The sequence below is a fragment of the Mus musculus genome, chromosome 4, assembly GCF_000001635.26.
Source record: "Mus musculus strain C57BL/6J chromosome 4, GRCm38.p6 C57BL/6J".
NCBI classification, from domain to species: Eukaryota; Metazoa; Chordata; class Mammalia; order Rodentia; family Muridae; genus Mus; species Mus musculus.
In genome coordinates this window covers 4,370,052-4,390,734 of record NC_000070.6, presented here as the reverse complement: position 1 = coordinate 4,390,734, position 20,683 = coordinate 4,370,052, and the positions used below count along the sequence as shown (strand labels likewise).

Sequence of the window (20,683 nt, the reverse complement as noted above, 5' to 3'; positions counted from 1 at the left end):
TTCCAACTGGTAAGAAGGACACATGCTTCACTATGTTCATAGCAGCCTTATTTATAATAGCCAGAAGCTGGAAAGAACCCAGATGCCCCTCAACAGAGGAATGGATACAGAAAATGTGGTACATCTACACAATGGAGTACTACTCAGCTATTAAAAAGAATGAATTTATGAAATTCCTAGCCAAATGGATGGACCTGGAGGGCATCATCCTGAGTGACGTAACACATTCACAATATGTACTCACTGATAAGTGGATATTAGCCCAAAACCTAGGATACCCAAGATATAAGATACAATTTCCTAAACACATGAAACTCAAGAAAAATGAAGACTGAAGTGTGGACACTATGCCCCCCCTTGGAAGTGGGAACAAAACACCCATGGAAGGAGTTACAGAGACAAAGTTTGGAGCTGAGATGAAAGGATGGACCATATAGAGACTGCCATATCCAGGGATCCACCCCATAATCAGCATCCAAACGCTGACATCATTGCATACACTAGCAAGATTTTATCAAAAGGACCCAGATGTAACTGTCTCTTGTGAGACTATGCCGGGGCCTAGCAAACACAGAAGTGGATGCTCACAGTCAGATATTGAATGGACCACAGGGCCCCCAATGGAGGAGCTAGAGAAAGTACCCAAGGAACTAAAGGGAACTGCAACCCTATAGGTAGAACAACAATATTAACTAAGCAGTACCCCAGAGCTCTTGTCTCTAGCTGCATATGTATCAAAGGATGGCCTAGTTGGCCATCACTGCAAAGAGAGGCTCTTTGGACTTGCAAACTTTATATGCCCCAGTACAGGGGAACGCCAGGTCCAAAAAGGGGGAGTGGGTGGATAGGGGACTGGGGGGAGGGTGGGTATGGGGGACTTTTGGTATAGCATTGGAAATGTAAATTAGCTAAATACCTAATAAAAAATGGAAAAAAAACAGAAAAGGCATGTCTAAAATCCTAGGTAAGGCAGGATTACTTTAAAATTATTAAGAACATTAAAATTTGTGGAACAGAATTTGAAGAAAAGTAGCATCATAAGCCCCCAGAGCAACCTCACAGAGACTTAGTACTCAGAAAAATATTATTTGAGAAAAAACTTTTCAAATGATACTAAAGAGATTCATATTTATATACTAAGAGCATGCTGATCTTATTCCATATACGTGCATTGTATTATCATAAAATACAAAAGCTGGGTATATTGATATCTATTAGTAATCATTATCTTCCAGTTTCATGACCAGCTCATTAGCTTTTAGATGACATCTCTGAGTGCATCTTTATTGTGACCTATTAGTAACAACTAATTTCTGTTTTTTCCTATTAAACCCGCTGTGGTTATTTTGCCAGAGTAAAAACAATTTCAAGCCATTGATACATTAGCTGATTCTTTTTTTTTTTCTGCTTTAAATGGTTTTATTAAAAACTGTACCACTTGATGGATGAGAGGATATTTACACATGTATACATGTAAAGAACAAAAAAACGGTCAAATATTATATACAGGTTAAAAAATAATGGTCCCCATTCCTTTCCTTAAGGCAGGATGCCCAGACCCCAGGCCAACCAGACTGGGGATGAAGGAAATGCTACATCTCACTGGGTCTCCCCGTGTCAGTTTCTGTGAACCCAGAGATGGGGTAGACATCAGACAACTGTAGAGAAAGGGGCAGTGCAAGCCTGGGGTCACAGACCTCATAGCACCTTGGCCAAAGCTGGCATATATGGAAGAGCTCATTAGCTGATTCTTATTGCTACTCTATTCCTTGGAGGAATGGCTGGATCCTAATATATGTTAGCCCTTTGTACTTTTACATAGGTGACAATGGACATTGCCCACTATATTTTTCTCCCTTGAGCATTCTTTCTTATTTAAAAGCCAAGAAGACAAGCAGTCTGCTTTTAAGTAACAAGATTAATTTTCTTTCACTAAAATAAATTGAGTTTCATGAAGTCCAGTGTGTAAGTCAGGGCCATGTGACTAATAGACAAGATACACAGGTCTCAAGTTGGATTGGATATGAAATCTATAAATAGAAGAGCAAAAAATATCATTGAAAAGATTTTTTTCCTTTTTATTGAAAACAGATTATTTTCTATTATATCTTGATTATAGTTTCCCCTTCCTCTAACTCCCCCCAACCCCTCCTCACTTCCATTCCCATCTGGATCTACTCCATTTCAGTCTCTCATTAGAAAAGAGCAGAATTCTAAGAGACAACACCTAAATGTAAGAAACTAAAATATAATAAGATAAAGCAAAACAAAAACAAAAACATTAAATTGAATCTGGACAAAGCCAACCAACATAAGGAAATGTGGCCCAAGAGAATGTACAGGAATCAGAGATTCACTAGTCACACACCCAGGAGTCCCATAAAAACACTAAGCGGAAAGCTATGATATATATGCAGAGGACCTGGTGCAGGCCTTTGTAGGCTCTGTGCTTGCTGCTTCAGTTTCTGAGTTCATATGAGCCTTCTTTAGTTGTTTGAGAGGGCATTATCCTCCTGATGTCCTCTATCCCTCTGGGTTTTACAGTATTTCAGCTTCCTCTTCTGTGGGGATCCCTGAATCTGAAGGGAAAGATTTGATGGAGACATCCCGTTTACTGTTGTGTGCTCCAAGGATTCTTTCTTCATCTAATGTTTGGCTGTGAGTGTCTGCAGTCTTTCACAGGAGGAGATTTTCTATTGATCACTATATGCATAGCAGCATATCTTTAGAAGTCATTTTATTAATACACTTTTTTAAAAAGACTAGTTGTGTTTGGTTTTACACTAGGTATCTGGGCTATCTATTCTCTGGTTCTTGGTCACCCAACCAGTGTCTGGTATGGGTTCTACTTCTAGAGTAGGCCTTATGGAAAATCAGACTTTGGTTGGCTACTCCCAGGATTTCTGAGTCAACGTTGCTGGCATATCTTTCAGGGTGGACACATTGTAGGTCAAAGGTTTTATGACTAGATGAATGTTGCTGTTTTTCTTTTTGATAACCTGCAAAGTACCTTCTTGTACCAAAGACACTAGAATGTAGGGGTAAAGGCTCCAGGTAGGCACCAGATTGACCTTTCCGAGTTTAATGAATTGTGTGGGAGCTGTTCCCAGAAATGTGAACTTGTGGTCAGTTTTCAGAGAGCAACCCACTGTCTTATTTTATTTTATTTATTTTGAGACAGGGTTTCTCTGTATAGCCCTGGCTGTCCTGGAACTCACTCTGTAGACCAGGCTGGCCTCGAACTCAGAAATCTTCCTGCCTCTGCCTCCTGAGTGCTGGGATTAAAGGTGTATGCCACCATGCCCAGCGCGCAACCCACTGTCTTAGCAACACCCTGGGTTGTTTGGAGATTTCCATGGGACATCATTGGCCAATAACTCAATTAAATGGAATCTAGTCCCAGTGCTGGAAGACTATTTCAGAGACAAGGCATGGTCAGAGAAGAACATTGCAATTTTAAGTCTTGACCCTTAACAATGAATTTAATATTTGGTTTATCCTGACTCTCCAGTGTTGTACTGTAATTCATGCCAAATGCATCATGAGATTAGCACTATTTAGGAAATTGCTAATGTAAGTTTTATATATAAACATAGTATTATTATAATACAACTTTTATTTGTCTATTTTTAGTAAATATTTCCAAAGCAATAAAACTGTTAGTATTTTCTTTCCTCACATATATATGATCAATTTTTAAAGGCATAACTTTTAAGGTTCTACAGAAAATACAAAGTCACAAATTCTATGCAACATTTTAAAACAGTTTTATAAAACAATGTACATCATTTAATCCTCATCAGATAAGAAATTCACAAAAGTAACTTAAGTTAATGTGAGCTTTTAAGATTCAGGTTTATAAAAACAAAGAATGAATTTCATTGGATTTAACCAACTGAACAGGTGACTATTTTAATTGCATTGTTTGCCTGTCATTTTGTCATTATCCTTCGTTCCTGGAATCTTGAAATAACTCAGGGAAGAGATGAAGCAGTGCTCCCTGCCATGGTTATAAATAATAGGTGTTTTGCTAGAACATTTATTTTTGATGGCTGCTAATTTTTTTTCTGGTAGGTCCTTTTGACTTCAGAAAAATAAGAAAGCCACAAAGTGTTCATTCTTCCTTTAGGGAGAACTAAATACAACAACTAACATTAAAATTTCCTCATGACTGGACTTTAAATCTGACTAGTTAAATGAACTATTCAGTTAGAAATGTTAGTTTGCAATTCAGGAAAGACAGAATTCAATGTAGTTACTTCATACATTGTTGACTGAAACTGTCAATGTCCTTTGATTTCACGACAACTTAATTTCATGCTAACTTTAAATTATCAAAAGTACAAATGATGAAAAACTGAACTCTCCTAGACATGAGGGAGGAGATAATCCACAGAATGTATTAAACTTGTTCAAAAAAAATTGGCAGTAGCATGCTGGAAAGAGGAGATCCATTTTCCATTGAAAGGTTTTCCTGTAAGCACTTTTGTTAGAATGCAAGAAAAATTCATCTTTTAAGTAAAAGCATCTGCAGAAACAGAATGCAAAATTAGTATGTATAAAATGTTATCTAATATGTATGTGAATATATATGTATATATAATAAATAGCACAATTCAAAGGATTTTTGAGAGTTTGTCAGAAAATAGCTAGAAAATATAGAGAGCACCAGGGGCATGCCTGCCCTGTGCTGAGGAGATTAAAATTTTATGTTTGAAGATACACATCAAACAACTCTCCTGCAAGGTGACCAGGGGAGGAAGAATAAAGTAGTAGATGGCAAGAGAGTCTAACAAGAGCTCCTTCCTTCAGTTTGAAGACTGATATGAAAACAGCTCTAAGACAGACAATCCAGAGCAAGTCACGTGGAACTCATTGTAGACTCTCAGGTTAGTGAACCCAGCTCTGTCTCCACCCACTGATCATTCAGCCGTCCCCACTGGCTTCTGAGGTCTTGATGCCATTACGGATTCACTCTTAATACCTCCTTTTTTCTCTATCCTACTATACAAGAATGATTTCTGAAGACTCTTTTCAATAATTCTTAGGCCGGAGCCCAGCTTCTCTGCAAATTTTGAGTTATGACTTACAAACACACATACACACGTGTATACACACACACACACACTGTGTGTGGTGTCTATCCCTACATGTGACTACATTACAACTCTTACTCTCTGCAGAGATCTGGCTGATGTTACAGCATAAAGAGGCTGCTTCTGTTCAATCACACTTTCCATATAAAACATAGCCTGCCATAGTCACGTGGAAACTGATCAGAAACCACCCTGCCTGTCTCAGCACACATGCATACATATATACAAACACGTGTGTGTATTAAATAGTTTCTTCAGACTTAATCCACTAAAGTTAAACACAAGAAATGAGGATAAACAACAAATTCTGTGTGATGAATAGTCTAAAGGCTCAGGCATGGTCACGGTGACACAGAGACAGTAGTAAGTGTTTGTTGACTTGCTTTTTCTCTTGTGGACAGGATAGCTGAAGCTCACAAGGCTATTTGCTGTGTCATTAAAGTTTAGGTACAAAGTAAATTCTAAGACACAATAAATAGGATCACTTTTTGTTTCTTTGTACAGTAAAGATTTAATTCAAGAAGAAATTTGATAAACAGATGGTTTATAAAATTAATTGACTATCATGATGTCTGGTTCGTGATAAGTGCTTAATAAACATGTACAAATATATTCCTCTGTTCAAACTATTGAAAGTTTTAAAAGGTGATAAATGGCTTATGACTACTGAATGAAAAATTAACAAAGACTTCTTGAGTTGACAATTAACCACATTTTCAAAATTGTATCATCATTGCCATTCCTTTTTTATGAATGGTACAAGTGGCATGGCTTATCTGACCAAAGTCAAAAGCAACACAGATCTATGGGTGTAAGCATTAACAGTCAGAAGGGAGTTTGATAGTATGGCATCTAACATAGCACCAACAATTGGTTACCTACCTAGGGCTTACAGTCGTATTTTTAACCAGTTCACAGTAAAGGAAATAACATCTTTGTCATGGAGCAGGTTCTCAAAACCAAGCAGAAAGTGGTTGTTATTTCGATAACATCACTATTGCACCAGTGGGTATATCTTATCAAGCAGGCAGGTCAAAACTATATACAGCATGTAAGAGCCAGCAACTATACAGATGAGAAATACCATGGACAGAAAGATGGGAAAGAGATGGGAGATGGAGAAACCACAGGGTGGAGGATGGCTTATCAAAATGAAGAATGCATGAAAAAGCCACATGGAACCTATGATTTTGAAGTAAAAATATAATAAGAGAGGAGAGGAGAGCACAAGTGATATAAAAGAATATGAGGAGTATTCCAGATTAAATGTCCAAGTGTGAGTGAGGTCAGGCTGGTAGAGCAGAGAACAGAATATGGAGAGCATTATCCAATACTGAGGATGCATGAAGAAATCTCTCCTGGTTTGCTGCTCTGTTGCTGTAATAAAACACTAACCAAAACCAACTTGGAGACAAAAGGTTTATTTGGTTTATAGGTTACATGCCATAAATGAAGAAAGTGAAGTAGGAATTCAAAGAAGAGACCTGGAGCTGGAACTAAAGGAAGAATGGCACTGCCTTCTTTTCTACAGCTTGTTTACCTTGCCGGCTGTAGTAGGTTGGTACCTCGAACAACAATCACTAAACAAGAAGATGCCCCACAGACATGCTTATAGGTCGATCTAATGTAGGAATTTTCCCAATTGAATTTTGCTCTTCCCATTTGACCTTGTGTGTATAGTGTGTGTTTGTGTGTCTGTGTGTGTGTCTCTGTGTGTGTCTAAGTAGTATGAAGATCATGAGTACACATGCTGCTCCCAAAAGATAGACAGAACTAAATGAAAATATGAAAATCTCATTGTGGATGCAGGGTACTTCCTTACATGTTGTTGGTCGGGAAAATCCCAGAGGCACCTGAAACAACACAGGCTATCGAAGGTGCTTTTGGTTGTCTACCATAACTAGATGGTAAACCTCTATTGCTGAAGAGACTCACTATTCCAAAATATATTCTCTATTAAAACACTTTCCAAATCGAAACACTTAAGAGTTAATTAACCTAGTCCTCATGGGTCCTCTCAGTCCCTGGGGGAAAAAATAAAACCTGACGATTTACTTGTTTAAGATCACTATAAGTGTCAATTTTTGAGTTGAATATAAATAGAATTAATTCATACTACTTTGTATTTGTTTCTTTTATGCCACATGATTTGGGGATTTTTTTCCTTTTTTTTTTTTTTTTTTTATTAGTATTCTGACATACTAGTTTTGTTTACCCACTCATTGTTGATGGACATTTGGGTCATTTCTACTTTGAGGTGATCACAAATCAAGCTAATATAAATTTCTGTAAGTAAGCCTTTACATACCTAAATTTTAATTTTCTTGAATAAATACAAAAGACTGGTTCATATTATAGATGTATGGTTAGTGTTCAAAACAGCTACATTTTTTTCCTAAATGGCAGTTCATTCCTAGTGCTGTCTAAAAGATCTCATTGTACCATGGCATCCCTAACATTTGGTAAGCATCAGTCTTTTTAATTGTATCAATTTTCATGTATGTGTAGTGTTATCTCATTTTATATTTCTCAAACATATTATTAAAGCATTCATTATATTTTCATGAACTTGTTTTCTATGGGTTTCTCTTTTGTAGGTTTGCTCAAATGTTTTGTAATTCTTAGAGGGTTGTTTGGCTACTTGTTTTTGAAGCTCATCAGCCCTTTTATAATCTGTGCACGTGTCTTTTGTTATGTATGAAATGGGTTTTATGTAATGGTTACATTACATGCATCCTCTCATCATGAGCCCTTTGTTTCTTTTCTTTAAAGTATCTTTGATTTTTATCGAATGTAATGTGGTATCCTGAAAGATATTTTCCCACAACCATATTTCAGATATTATTTCACTTTCCTATGAAGTATTACAGGATTTTCTCTTGCATTTGTCTCTGCAGGACATTTTATGATATTTTTGTTATGACATGTGGTAAGGGCTGATAGTTCTCTTTTTTCTATACCAATGACTAGTTAGTCCAGGTCTATTCTTTTTCTTATTGACTTAAATTGGCAAACTGTCCAAAAGTAATCCAATCAAGAATGTGATCTGTGTCGATCCTTTTACCATTAACTTGCTGACTTGAATACATGTAATTCTACACACTCTAATCAAAGCTGCAGATGACAACCTGACTGTCAAATTTATGCATCTGTAAATTTTCTGACATAGGGACTTTCTCTTTTGCTAAAATTCCCCCTTAAATTCTAGGTGACACAATCTTCCTTGCTTAATCTTGAGTATGCAGCGTCCATCTACAAGCTGAGCAATGAAGAAACAGAAAGAGAAGGATCCCTTGGGTTTACTGGTTAGTCACTCAAAGGACATCAATGAACTCCAGAATTGATGAGAGATCCTACTATAGAACATGAGGATGGAAAATTTAAAAAACATTAAGTGTTGACCTCTGGCATCTACACCTCACCATACATGTACACACAAATAATGGATATTTATTGGCACCAAGGTTGAAAAATATGGAGTGTGGTGGCTATATCGCCTAGTTATGTGTGTTAATGTGACACAAGTTAGAGTCATCAAAGAGGAAGGAGCCTCAGTTGAGAAAACGCCACCATAAAATTCAGCTGTAAGGCCTTGTCTCAATCAGTATCAATAGGGGAGGGGCCAGCTCATGGTGGGTGGAGCCATCACTGTTTTTGGTGGTTCTGAGTTCTATAAGAAATCAGGCTGAGCAAGCCATGGGAAACAAACCAGTAAACAGAACCCTCCATGACCTTTGCATCAGCTCCTGTCTCCAAGCTTCAGCCTTGCTTGAGTTCTTGTTCCGAATTCCTTTAATGATGGTCTATGATCCTGACCAAATAAACCCTTCCTCCCTAACTTGGTTTTTGTTCATGGTGTTTCATCACAGCAATAAAACCCCAACTAACAGTGCCCTTGCAATGTTTTCACTTGTCTAGATAAGGCATGATGTCTAGAACCCTTCCTAAAGTCTTTCTCATGAGTTAGATTGGAAGACCATTCATTACGTTTTAAAGGCAGAAGTGAAGCAGCATCCACATGTTCTTTTCTAAGACCTGTCATGGTTTAGTTGTTCTAAAATAAAAAGGACCATGTTTTGTCCTGCAGGTCATTCACATGCTAAAGTTAGAGGCCATAGAAGCCTGATCCAGGCTCCAGGCCATTCTGGAGGATTGCAGTTGATGTGCATGGCTCACATTTGCATCCTCCATCACTGTTCTCATCTGGTCCTCTCAATCACTGTCCCTGCAAAGCCAAGACCTAGAGTTCAGACAACCTTATCCATAATACTTAATTAGGTCTCACACATTCTCTTACAAAACCCTTGTATGTCATACCATATAGGGTGTAGCCCATACACAATTCACGTATCACATATAATCTACAATGATTTTTAACAGAACATATATCACATGTCATTAATACCTTAATGATACTGCCTCTCTAACTGAATCCTGCCATACTACATTATATTTTTAAAAAGCCTACATCTCCATAAAATATAATTTACAGCCTAAGTTGGCGATTCGTTTGCCAAAGGAGGTTGTTTCCTGATTCTCATGTACATACATGACAATATAATAACTTTTCTACTTGTTTTTAAAATTGGTTGTAAGGCATTATTTCCATTTCAGCTTGCATTCCCATGTGTGGAGAAGTTCTGAAGCCATTTTCTAAACTGGGGGTTGTTGATATCATATCATCATTAATACAGCCAACTGGTTTTATATTTGATCATTTGCCATCAGGTTCTGTGGGAAACCAAGGACAATTGCAATAGTCTGCACTCTTTGGGAAGGAGGTTCTACAGAGCATCTCTTATCAACAGCCCAAGGAGAGGAATTTCACACCTGGCTCTGGGTTTTTTATTTGAGAAGTTCAGTTATGTATTTTCCTCTGAATGTTCTATTTATGTGAAAAAACACAATGAGAGGGTGGCATTTGTGACTTACCGATCCATTTTAACAGATAAAGGTCACAGTGTTTAGATGTGGAAGGGAGCTCTTTGGCATGAAACCCTGATGTGCTCTATCTTCTTACCTTCATGCTTCAACAAATGCTGTGTCTGTGCTCTTTGTAGAGGGCACACCACACTCAGATTCAAACCCCCTCACATGGTACTTTTGAGAAAGAACATACTGGCATCCAGCTGCTCACCACCTGCCATCCTCCACTTGAATTCAGACCACTGTGCTGAAAGCCATATACATTTAAAGAGTTCTGCGTGATGGCTACAAAAGCCATTTGAAAACAAATTGCCACATTATTGATGGTGAGCTTGGCAGTGCCTGCTGCTATTGGGACCCTGTCCTAAACTGCTTGTGCCTTGCCTCATTAATTTTGTTTCCTCACTGTGAGATTTAAAATACCAGTTAGAGTGAAGGAGACAAGTTTATTACACAGATGCTGAGACCCAGAATGCAGAGAGCCATCAGTCAACAGGGGCTCCTCCACTACTTCATCTACAAATATGCTTCTTCTGTATGGGAGAGGGTTCAATGGACTGTGTACAGTGATTTTCTGAACTGAATCAACTGGCACTGCTTTTAATGCGTGTTTAAATGAGCTATATTAAGATGACAGCCACAAGTGCTTCCGATGAACATTCAATTATCAAAATGAACCTACATTTTGCCATCCAATTGTATAATTATATTGTTGTGAAATGGGTTCTTAAAGGCTGTCAAGAATGTTCCCTAAATCAAAAGGAGCAATGGAGAGTATCATTAGTAAATATGAAAGGGATATGAGCATATGCATTACTTTAACCATGCTAGGTTACTTGATATACCTTTATGCATATTAGCTAATCTTTGCTGATTCCTATAAGCCTGTTCCATAGGAGTTTCATATAGCTTATGCTACTGTTAATTTCAACTGTTGACTTAAGCATATTAATATACAGCTTTAGGTGCATATGTGACAGTATTTCCAGAGAGAAGTTAAGTAAGAAAGAAAGGCCTACTCTGAATGTGAATGACACCATTCCATCTGAAAGGCTTGAATCATAAACTCCTAAAGAGAAGAGAAGGAGAAGGGCAGCCAAACACCAGCATTCTGTTTCCTGGTTGGCACCACAGCCTGAACCATTCCTGTGCCCAAGCATCCTCCACAATGATGCTCTGACCCCCTCCCCCTTTCCCATAAGCTACTTTGGTCAAATATCTATCTCAGCAATGAGAAGCATACTAAGATGAGGAATTTAAATTTTTTCTGAATCTTCCATTCTGAAGTTTTGTCATTGTTTCTCAAAATCTTAAGCTAAGCCGCTAAGAAGCAATAGTTCTCTACTCTAACTCTCTGTTTGTCCTCTTGTGTGTGAAGTCTCCACCTGCCTCCCCGCTTTTCACACACAAGGCCCAAGATAGAGTTCAAGGCCTCCATGAAGGACAGATGCCATTCATCTCCACACAACAGACAGTGTTGGTGTTTCTATTTTGTCTCTCTGCCCATATTTACAGACAGCTCAGTTTATCTGGAGACATATCAGTGGCAGAGAGCATGCTTAGCATGCTGCTACCTATAACTTGATCATCAACGTTAAAAGTTACTGAAGATTTCTGATGTTGAAAGAAATATATATAGCTCCTATCCATTGGTTTTTTAGAAAAGTTATAAACAGATTCAAGCAGTCTTTTCATTTTAAGTCATTATACCCTATCAATAGAGTTTCATATATGTTAATAAAATGGCTTCCAAAAACTCACACCTGTGGGTTTAAAACTACATCGCTGTAAACTACTTTGATGCTGCTTTATAGAGGTTTCCTTTTTCACCACGTCCCTCCATTTCTCCTACTTTGTCAAAGCCAAACCAACTCACAATTCCCTAATAAATTGTGGTTTACAGAAGATTTTTGAGCCCAAATGTCTTGAATATTAATTTTGCACTGTTATTTTGACTGTACTTGTCCTTTCAAAAGATTTCTAACCTCAAAATAACTCTATGGATTAGGAAAGAACTATATGGGATGGGATATAAGGGGTGATGCCCTTAAGAAGAGTTCAACGACTAAAACATTGAGTTCAGTCCTTGGCACTGATACTGGTTCTGTGTTCTGACTATGAAAATCAGTTCATATGTTTGAACCTAAGTAATTTACATTTGCACAGATTTAAAGTGAAGCTTTAAAAACGAAAGTCAAGCTACTTAAAGCCATCCTTAAATTGTCATTTACTCATTTTTTTAGCTTATCTAATATCTTTCTATTCTTCTTATAAATGTAACAAGTAGAAAATACAGTGAATGCATTATGAAAGGCTTGAAGCAATTCTTGCTTTCATCATTGATTTGTTGATCTCTCTAGTCACAGTTGCACTTGCAGGCAGGTGGACAATATGGATATTCTTTGAGCAGCACCGACTTACCCTGGAGCTTTTACCATTGATCAGCTTCCTGACAGGCTGCTGTGTCATGTGGTATAATTAGATGGTTCTAGGAGAGGAATGAGGCTGCATTTGAATTTGTGTTCTCAACAGCGAAGTTTCAAGCACTGTGCTGGAGCCTGGTTAATGCCTCTGTAATTAATATAATTCAAAGGACTCACATAGGTGCTATCATGTCCTTCCTATCAAACATGGTCAATAGTCCTCAATTACCAACACTGCCTTATCCTTGTGCTTCTTTATATCAGAAAGAAACAAAAATTTAGAGTGGAATCTTGCTGAGGTCATTTGCCAATCTCTGTCTATTGTCTATACATGCATGAGTTTATGGTGTGTGTTTGCACACAAATTCATGAGTGTGTGCATTTACATGTAGACCATGTGCACACAGACACATATGCTCATGTTTGGAAATAACCATAAGACAGTGAAAGAATGTTTGTAAAGACTGAGAGCAGTGGACCTAGCAATGAGAATGAGTAAAGCAGTTAGTCTTAGAGAATTAATTTTGGTGTGTCTTGTTCTACTACTAAGTTGTATTCATAGCAAGAAGCAACATCCAAAGTAGGGATAGCAATTCCCTTAGAATCAGAGAAAACTGAACAAAAGGCCAGCAGGGAAGGAGCCCATCGTATATCTGCCATAGGACAGGAGGATTTAACAGCGATAAATATTTTTACAGATCTCTGCTGTGCCTGACCTGATGTTGACACATCTAAGAACACAACAGCAAGACACAGATTGCATTCTTAATGACTAGACAGACTTACAAACACAAAGCTATTCCAGACAAAGAACATGTGGTATCTATTTGACTGTTACTTTTACCCTAATTTTAGAATAGTGAGCTTTAGTGAAGACAGCAAGTTGTATCATTTATTGTGATATTATAGAGCAGACCTAAGTGATAATTTTTCTTACCTTCTATCTAATGAAGTAACAGAACTCATTCCTTAGTATCCCCATAGGATTACATCCTGGCTCCCATTCAATTCATCAGTCTCTTGTGGATACAAAAACCACAGATGGCCGATGACCCTATAAAATGACATTATACTTGTATTTCATTAAGTATGTTTTGGTCATCTGCCTTATTCACAATACCTGATAAACATAAATATGTAATAGTTATAGCATTTAAGAGATAATAACACATATGTATTATTTGTTGATTTGGCAAAATCAACATATAGTGTATTCATTAATTCACTCGTTCAATCACTCATCCAGTTCTTTATTGGTATTTTCTGTCTGAATTTGGTTGAATCTAAAGAAGCAGACCCCACAGGTAAAGAAGCACGACTTTGCCAAGAGAATTCTCAAAGGAAATTTATGGGAATCATAGATGATTGCCTACATGAAAGACAATTCCCATGTTTAAGTTATATCCCTCAAGCTCACTGGGTGTGCTGAGAAGTGAGGCTCTGGATGTGAGTGACAAACCAAAGTGTCATTGCTGGCAGTGCCATGATCCTGCTGAAACCAGAGGGGAGAATATGCCTTTGCTTCCAGTGCTGTTTGCAATACCTGATTCATGTCTGCACTGCTGTTGTGTCTATCCCTATAGTAATAAAGCTGTCTTCTATAATTTCTTCAGTGTTATATTGGGTTTGAACTTTCTCCATTGTCCTTATCCTGACTACATTAAATCTGCAAGGTGTCTATCCACATATGTGGTGGCTTGAATAGGAATTGCCTCCTCAGACTCATATATTTGGATGCTTGTATATCAAGGAGTGTCAGTACTTGAGAGTGATTAGAAGGCATGACCTTTTTGGAGTAGGTGTAGCATTGTTGGAGGAAGTGTGTTACTAGGGTTGTACTCTGAAGTTACTGAAGTCCAAGACCGGCCCAGTGGTTTTCTCTTTCTGCTGCTTTCAGATCCAGATATAGAACTATCAGCCACTTCTCCATCACAGCTGTCTGAGTGTTACCCTGGTTCTTGCTGTGATGACCACAGACTAAATCTCTGAAACCATAAAGAAGACCACAATTAAATGTTTCCTTTATAAAAGTTGCTGTGGTCATGGTGTCTCCTCACAACAATAGAAAACTGGCTAAGATAACAATATGGTCATAGTCATAGGATTAGGGAATTCCAACTTGAAGATACTTTATATGCACATCCTTTTGGTGAGAAATGATTCATGTACCCCACTGCCACACTTCTGAATCCTCTTTCCAACAAGCCCCTTCAGCAGACAGTGCAATAAGAATGCAGGAGAATGTTCTCTATAGTCCTTGAAATCCCAAATCTCTTTGATCCCTTCACCAGAACTCAAATTAGTACTCTTAGTACAAACGTAACACATACTTGTCTCCATCAGAAGGCTCTGCTCTGTTGAGACTGGACTGTGGTCTCAGTACAAAGTCCTATTCACCATTTGTGAAAGACTGTACCAGTCTTGTCTTCCATTTCTGAATCACTGGAATAGATACATTTTGTAAAACATTGATACAGTTGAAACACAGGGTCAAGATACCATCCAAGTAAGAATACTCAAGAAAAGCCGTAGTGACACTCTTCCCTGTTTACAAAATTTTTCAGTGTGTGAATCTCTCTAGAAGAATTGAGTCTGTCCTAGGGTTTCTATCACTCTAATGAAACACCATAACAAAAGCAAGCTGTGGAGGAAAGGACTTATTTGGCTCACACATCATCATTGTAGTCAATCACTGAAGGAAGTCAGGACAGGAATTCAAATGGGGAGGAACTTGGAAGCAGGGGTTGATGCAAAGGATATGGAGGGATGCTTCTTACTGGCTTTTTCCCTAAGACTTGTTCAGCCTGCTTGCTTGTACAGCAAAGGACCACAAACCCACATACAGCACCAGCCACAATGGGCTTGGCCCTCCCCCATCAATCATTAATTAAGAAAATGTCCTGCAGCTGGATGTTTTCTCTTTTTTTTTTTTTTTTTTTGGATGTTTTCTCAATTGATGTTTCCTCCTTTCAGATGACTCTATCTTGTGTCAAATTGAAATAAAACTAGCCAGGACAGAGTCTAAATTGTTTTCCTATAATTCTATTCTCCTAGCTTGTGACACAGAAGTATTGCTCAGTGGGTGTGAAGATTCCATGTACCTAATTTGGAAATTTTTAATTTTCTATAGGGCTGATAACATTCAAGCTTTTCATTTAAGTGAATGGTGGGTACAGTAGGTCTGAGCAGCTACATACAAGCCTTTTCTGTTATCCGGGCAACACCGTATGATGCAGTCTGAAAATGAAAGAACAGAATGGAGATAATAACCAAGCTATTTGGAGGGATTCTCTAGGCATGGAGAGATCCTAGGAAGGAAACAAAAGCAGTGGATGAGAACAAGCAAAGGACTAAATTGGAAAGAAGACTTGGTGAGGAATGAATGGCAGGTGTCTCAGACTGAATCCAAAATAATAGAATTTGGAAATGGCATCTTTAAAGGTAATTAGACCACGAGACTGGGCCCCTTACAGAGGAATACTCTAGCATTTGCATTCTTTCTCATTTTGTACACTTAATGAGAACACCACAATAATGTCCTCAGTAGTAATAATGTTTTCTGTGCTAATCCACAGTTCAAGAGGTAGGCCATCACCTGAAACTAGATTCCTAGCACTGTAAACTTGGACTTCCCACCTTCTATAAATAAGAGGAGAAAAAAATATTGTTAAGCTAATAAGGCTGTTTTAACATTGCATGGTGATGTGAAAGCATATCTTAAAGCCTGGCTGTTTGTCTGCATATGTTAGACAGAGATACTAACCAAAATATAGTTTAAAAGCAAATATGCTTGTAAGAAAGATGACTGCTTTACATTCTGTGATGATGGAACTCTGAAGCACATAGGGAATGAAAAAATCATTCATGATAAATTATTAAGGATTTCTAAGAATATGGACACAAGACCATTCCCTGAAGTCTATACCAGTCAAACCCTGACAAATAAGTAGGATCAACATAGAAGGAAAGAAGGAAGTCAGTGGAATTCCAGTGGTTTAAGAATGTTGGCTCAGGAAGAAGTGAGCTGCTATTAGCAGTTGGCAATGTTCAGAAAAGTTTCAATCCTCATTCTGCTTCCAACCATCTTGAACCTGGTTTGTGCAATGGGAAACAGAGAGGACTGATTAATCTCTGATATTTCACTAAAATCCAAAAACATAAGATGATACACTTGACATCCCCGACACGGAAAATAGGATCTTTGAGTACTGTTTTGGCACCAGACTCAGCAACAGAATTTTCTAGATAACTGGAAACTAAATCAGCACCAGAGCATGGAATATAGAAAAGGTAGCCATTGGAGCTGTACTGACAAAAGAGGGGATCTGGAAATTCTTGGGTTCCAATATAAATCACTTGAAAAAGAGGATGCTGAAGTTGGAAGACTAAATTAATCAGGAAATGGGGATTCTCCATTCTCACTTTTATCTTCTAAAATATGATCGTTGATTACTGATGTAAGTTCATCAAGGAGTGACACAGACTCTTGAGAATTGCATTACTCAGTGTTCTCCAAAGGAATATAATCAGCACAACTTCTTTGGAGAATTAGTTGAGAGTTATAGAATTGACCGCATGATTATAGAGGCTGAAAAGCCCCATGGTTTGCAAGCTATAGAGCCAGAAAATCAAGAAAAACAACTCAACCTGAGTATGAAGGCTGAGAATAAGGAAGGCAGACATCTGAGGGCAGGAAGAGATGAATACTTTAAGACAGGAAGGGAAAGAGAGAACAAAAGAGTGGATCTGAAGGGAAGGAGAAGTGAGGAGGACCTGGAAGAAGTGGAGGGAGGGAAATTTTAGTCCGTATATATTAAATAAGAAAATAATCTCTTTTTAACAACTGAGGAATAAAGCAAATGTTTACCCTTAATCCAGTGGTTCTCAAACTTCCTAATGTTGTAACCCTTTACTGTGGTGACCCCAACTATAAAGCTATTTTTGATGCTACTTCAAAACTGTAATTTTGCTACTCTTACGAATCAGAATATAAATATCTGTTTTTCAATGGTCTCAGGCAATCCCCGTGAAAGAGTCCTATGACAACAAAAGAGCTATGACCTACAGGTTGAGAAACACTACTTTCAAGGGTTAGTTCAAAGGTTGCTTCTTCCAGGAAGTCACCCTGAAACATACCATGTTGCATTCACGCCTTACATTGTTGTGGTACTGAATGGTACCAGTCTTGTTCCTTGTTTTATGTGTATCCATAAATAAACTCTTCCTAAGTGGATTGTAACCTAAGGTTTTTTTGTTTTTTTGTTTTTGTTTTGTTTTTCATAGAATTCACTAGAATCCTGTTTGGCGAGTATTTTCCTAATCCATACCCAGAATAGTAATTTTTTAGTTTGGATTGCTAGGAACAGGAAAAAGGTGGAAAAGTTGATTATAGAATCTAGAATCATAATTGGGCAGAATCCTAGCACTAAAGCTGATATATGCTCTGAAGAGCACCTCACACAACCACATGTTTGACTTCTGCAGTTGCCACTACTTAACACCAGAAAAGGAAAGAGGTGTGCCCAAGAAGAAAGAAAAAACAATAAGCACAGACTCGTGGGCATAGTAACAGCAACAGCAACAACAACTGGTGGTGGCATGCCCATGTGGCTACTGCCCAAAGTCACAGTGAAAATTACATACTCAGAAGCTTCAAACTGAACTTCTACAACTGTAGCTACTCAAGTCTCTCTAAACAGACTCTCTAAAGCCATCTCAACCTGAAGCCCTCTGCCCTCCTGGCATAAGGTGCGAGGATGTCCCATTCACCAGGGTAGCCATCTCACACTATAGTCCATTTGGCTGTCAGACAAATAGAATAAAAAGTTTCTTTCTGGGGACCAAGAATCTACACTTGTGACAATCTTCTAAAGAATCACCATGAAACCCAATAGATAAGTATCAAAAATCACTTCTTCAGAGCAAGGACAGATGGCAGCCTGCATTTTACAGTCCTCAAGCTCAGCATGGCTCTATAGATGAGCACTCAATTTTATGAGCAGGATCACTAACTTTGAAACCCAACTAAGTGTAATTTTACAGCACGAAGATCTATATTTTAAAGTGTTCTACTCATGCATGTACATATTCTAAAGTTCTTCCATAAAATAACTGTAGACCTTGTCTTGCTTTTGTGGACATGTACACTATGATACCTCTATCTTGCCTCTTCTGCAAAGCCTAGCACATTTACTAGTTAGTCATTTAGATCAAGTTTCACAGCTCCTTCTTCAGTGCACAATGGAACACTCAAAATTAGAAAATAAAACAGGTTTTCATATGTGCACCAAACTTTAAAAGGCTGTGATGTTGCTGCTATGAGAGACTTACTTTACTCACCTTCAGGGAAACAAAACCCAGTTAAAATTAAAGCAAAGCCACTGTCATTGTCCTTCCCCTGAGTATAGGCTCGATGGTTGGGTACTCTGGCTTAACACACAAGACAATTCAAACTATGTTCACCTCACATATACATAACACCTAGGATGAAAATAGCTAATGAATCTAATAATTTGGGGACAAAAATTTAGTATCTATACAAACATTTTGAAGAGAAATTTAAAAGATATGTTTATTATTTATTTTGTTATGAATTAAGTAATTTACTTGACAATTTCACAAACATAATGACAATTTCACTCTACCCTCCTAATTTCTTCTATCTACTTCCTAACCTGTATCTCCCATCCTCCCGATCTGCGTTCCCTATAAACCTTTTCTTCACATTCATATCGATGTGCTACAACATAAATGTCAAGCAGTACCATTTCCACCTTTAAAGCTAGTTTGTAAGCCCCATCTTCTAATCATGGTTTTCCTAGCCAATCAAAACAACCCTGGTATCTACTGCTGAGGGATTTTTTTTTTTTTCTAAATGAGGGCAGTTGTTTTAATTGGATATTTTCTTTATTTACATTTCAAATGATATCCCCTTTCCCGGTCCCCACCCTCCAGAATCCCCCCCCTCCTGCTTCTGTGAGGTTTTTTTTCCCAACCCCCCTCCCCCACATTATCCTACACTGGAGCATCAAGCCTTCACAGGGCCAAGGGCCTTTCATCCCATTGATACCAGACAAGGTCCTCCTCTGCTACATATGCAGCTAGAGCCATGGGGCCCTCCATGTGTACTCTTTGGTTGGTGGTTTAGTCCCTGGGAGCTCCGAGGGGTCTGATTAGTTGATATTGTTCTTCGTCCTATGGAGTTCAAAACCCCTTCAGCTACTTCAGTCCTTTCTCTAACTCTACCATTGAGGACTCCATGATCAGTCCAATGGTTGGCTGAAAGCATCTGCCTGTATTTGTCTGTCTCTGGCAGAGCCTCTTAGGAGACAGTTATATCAGGCTCCTGTCGGCAAGCACTTCTTGGCATCCACAACAGTATCTGAGTTTGGTGACTATATATGGGATGGATCCCCATGTGGGGCAGTGTCTGGATGGCCTTTCCTTCAGTCTCTGTTCCACACGTTGTCTTGGTATTTACTTCTGTGAATATTTTGTTCCCTCTTCTAAAAAAGACAGAAGCACCCACACTTTGGTCTTCCTTCTTCTTGAGCTTCATATGGTCTGTGAATTGTATCTTAGGTATTCTGAGCTTTTGGGCGAATATCCACTTATCAGTGAGTGCACACCATGTGTGTTTATTTGTGATTGGGTTACCTCACTCAGGATGATATTTTCTGCTTCTGTCCATTTGCCTAAGAATTTCATGAAATCGTTGTTTTTAATAGCTGAGTAGTGCTCGATTGTATAAATGTACCACATTTTCTGTATCCATTCCTCTGTTGAAGTAAATTTGCGTTCTTTCCAGTTTCTGGCTATTATAAATAAGACTGCTTTGAACATAGTGTATCATGTGTCCTTATTATATGTTGGAGCATCTTTTGGGTATATGCCCAGGAATGGTATACTTGGGTCCTCAGATAGTACTATGTCTAATTTTCTGAGGAACTGCCAGAATGATTTCCAGAGTGGTTGTATCATCTTGCAATCCCACCATCAATGGAGGAGTGTTCCTCTTTCTTCACATCATCATCAGCATCTGCTGTCACCTGAGCTTTTGATCTTAGCCATTCTGACTGATGTGAGGTGGAATCTCAGGGTTATTTTGATTTGTATTTCCCTGATGAATAAGGGTGTTGAACATTTCTTTAGGTGCTTCTCAGTCATTCGGTATTCCAGTTGAGAAGTCTTTGTTTAACTTTTTAACCCATTTTTAATAGGGCTATTTGATTCTCTGAA

At 38.2% G+C, this 20,683-nt stretch overlaps 1 long non-coding RNA gene across 1 annotated transcript in view; it reads right to left on the bottom strand.

The window, feature by feature from the left end:
* The window catches only part of Gm33007, a 40,813-nt gene extending 27,350 nt beyond the window's left edge, over positions 1-13,463 (bottom strand). The window contains exon 1 of the long non-coding RNA XR_390354.1: positions 13,383-13,463. This is a non-coding gene — a long non-coding RNA (predicted gene, 33007). The remainder of the gene's footprint in view (positions 1-13,382) is intronic.
* Between the last annotated feature and the right edge of the window lie 7,220 nt (positions 13,464-20,683).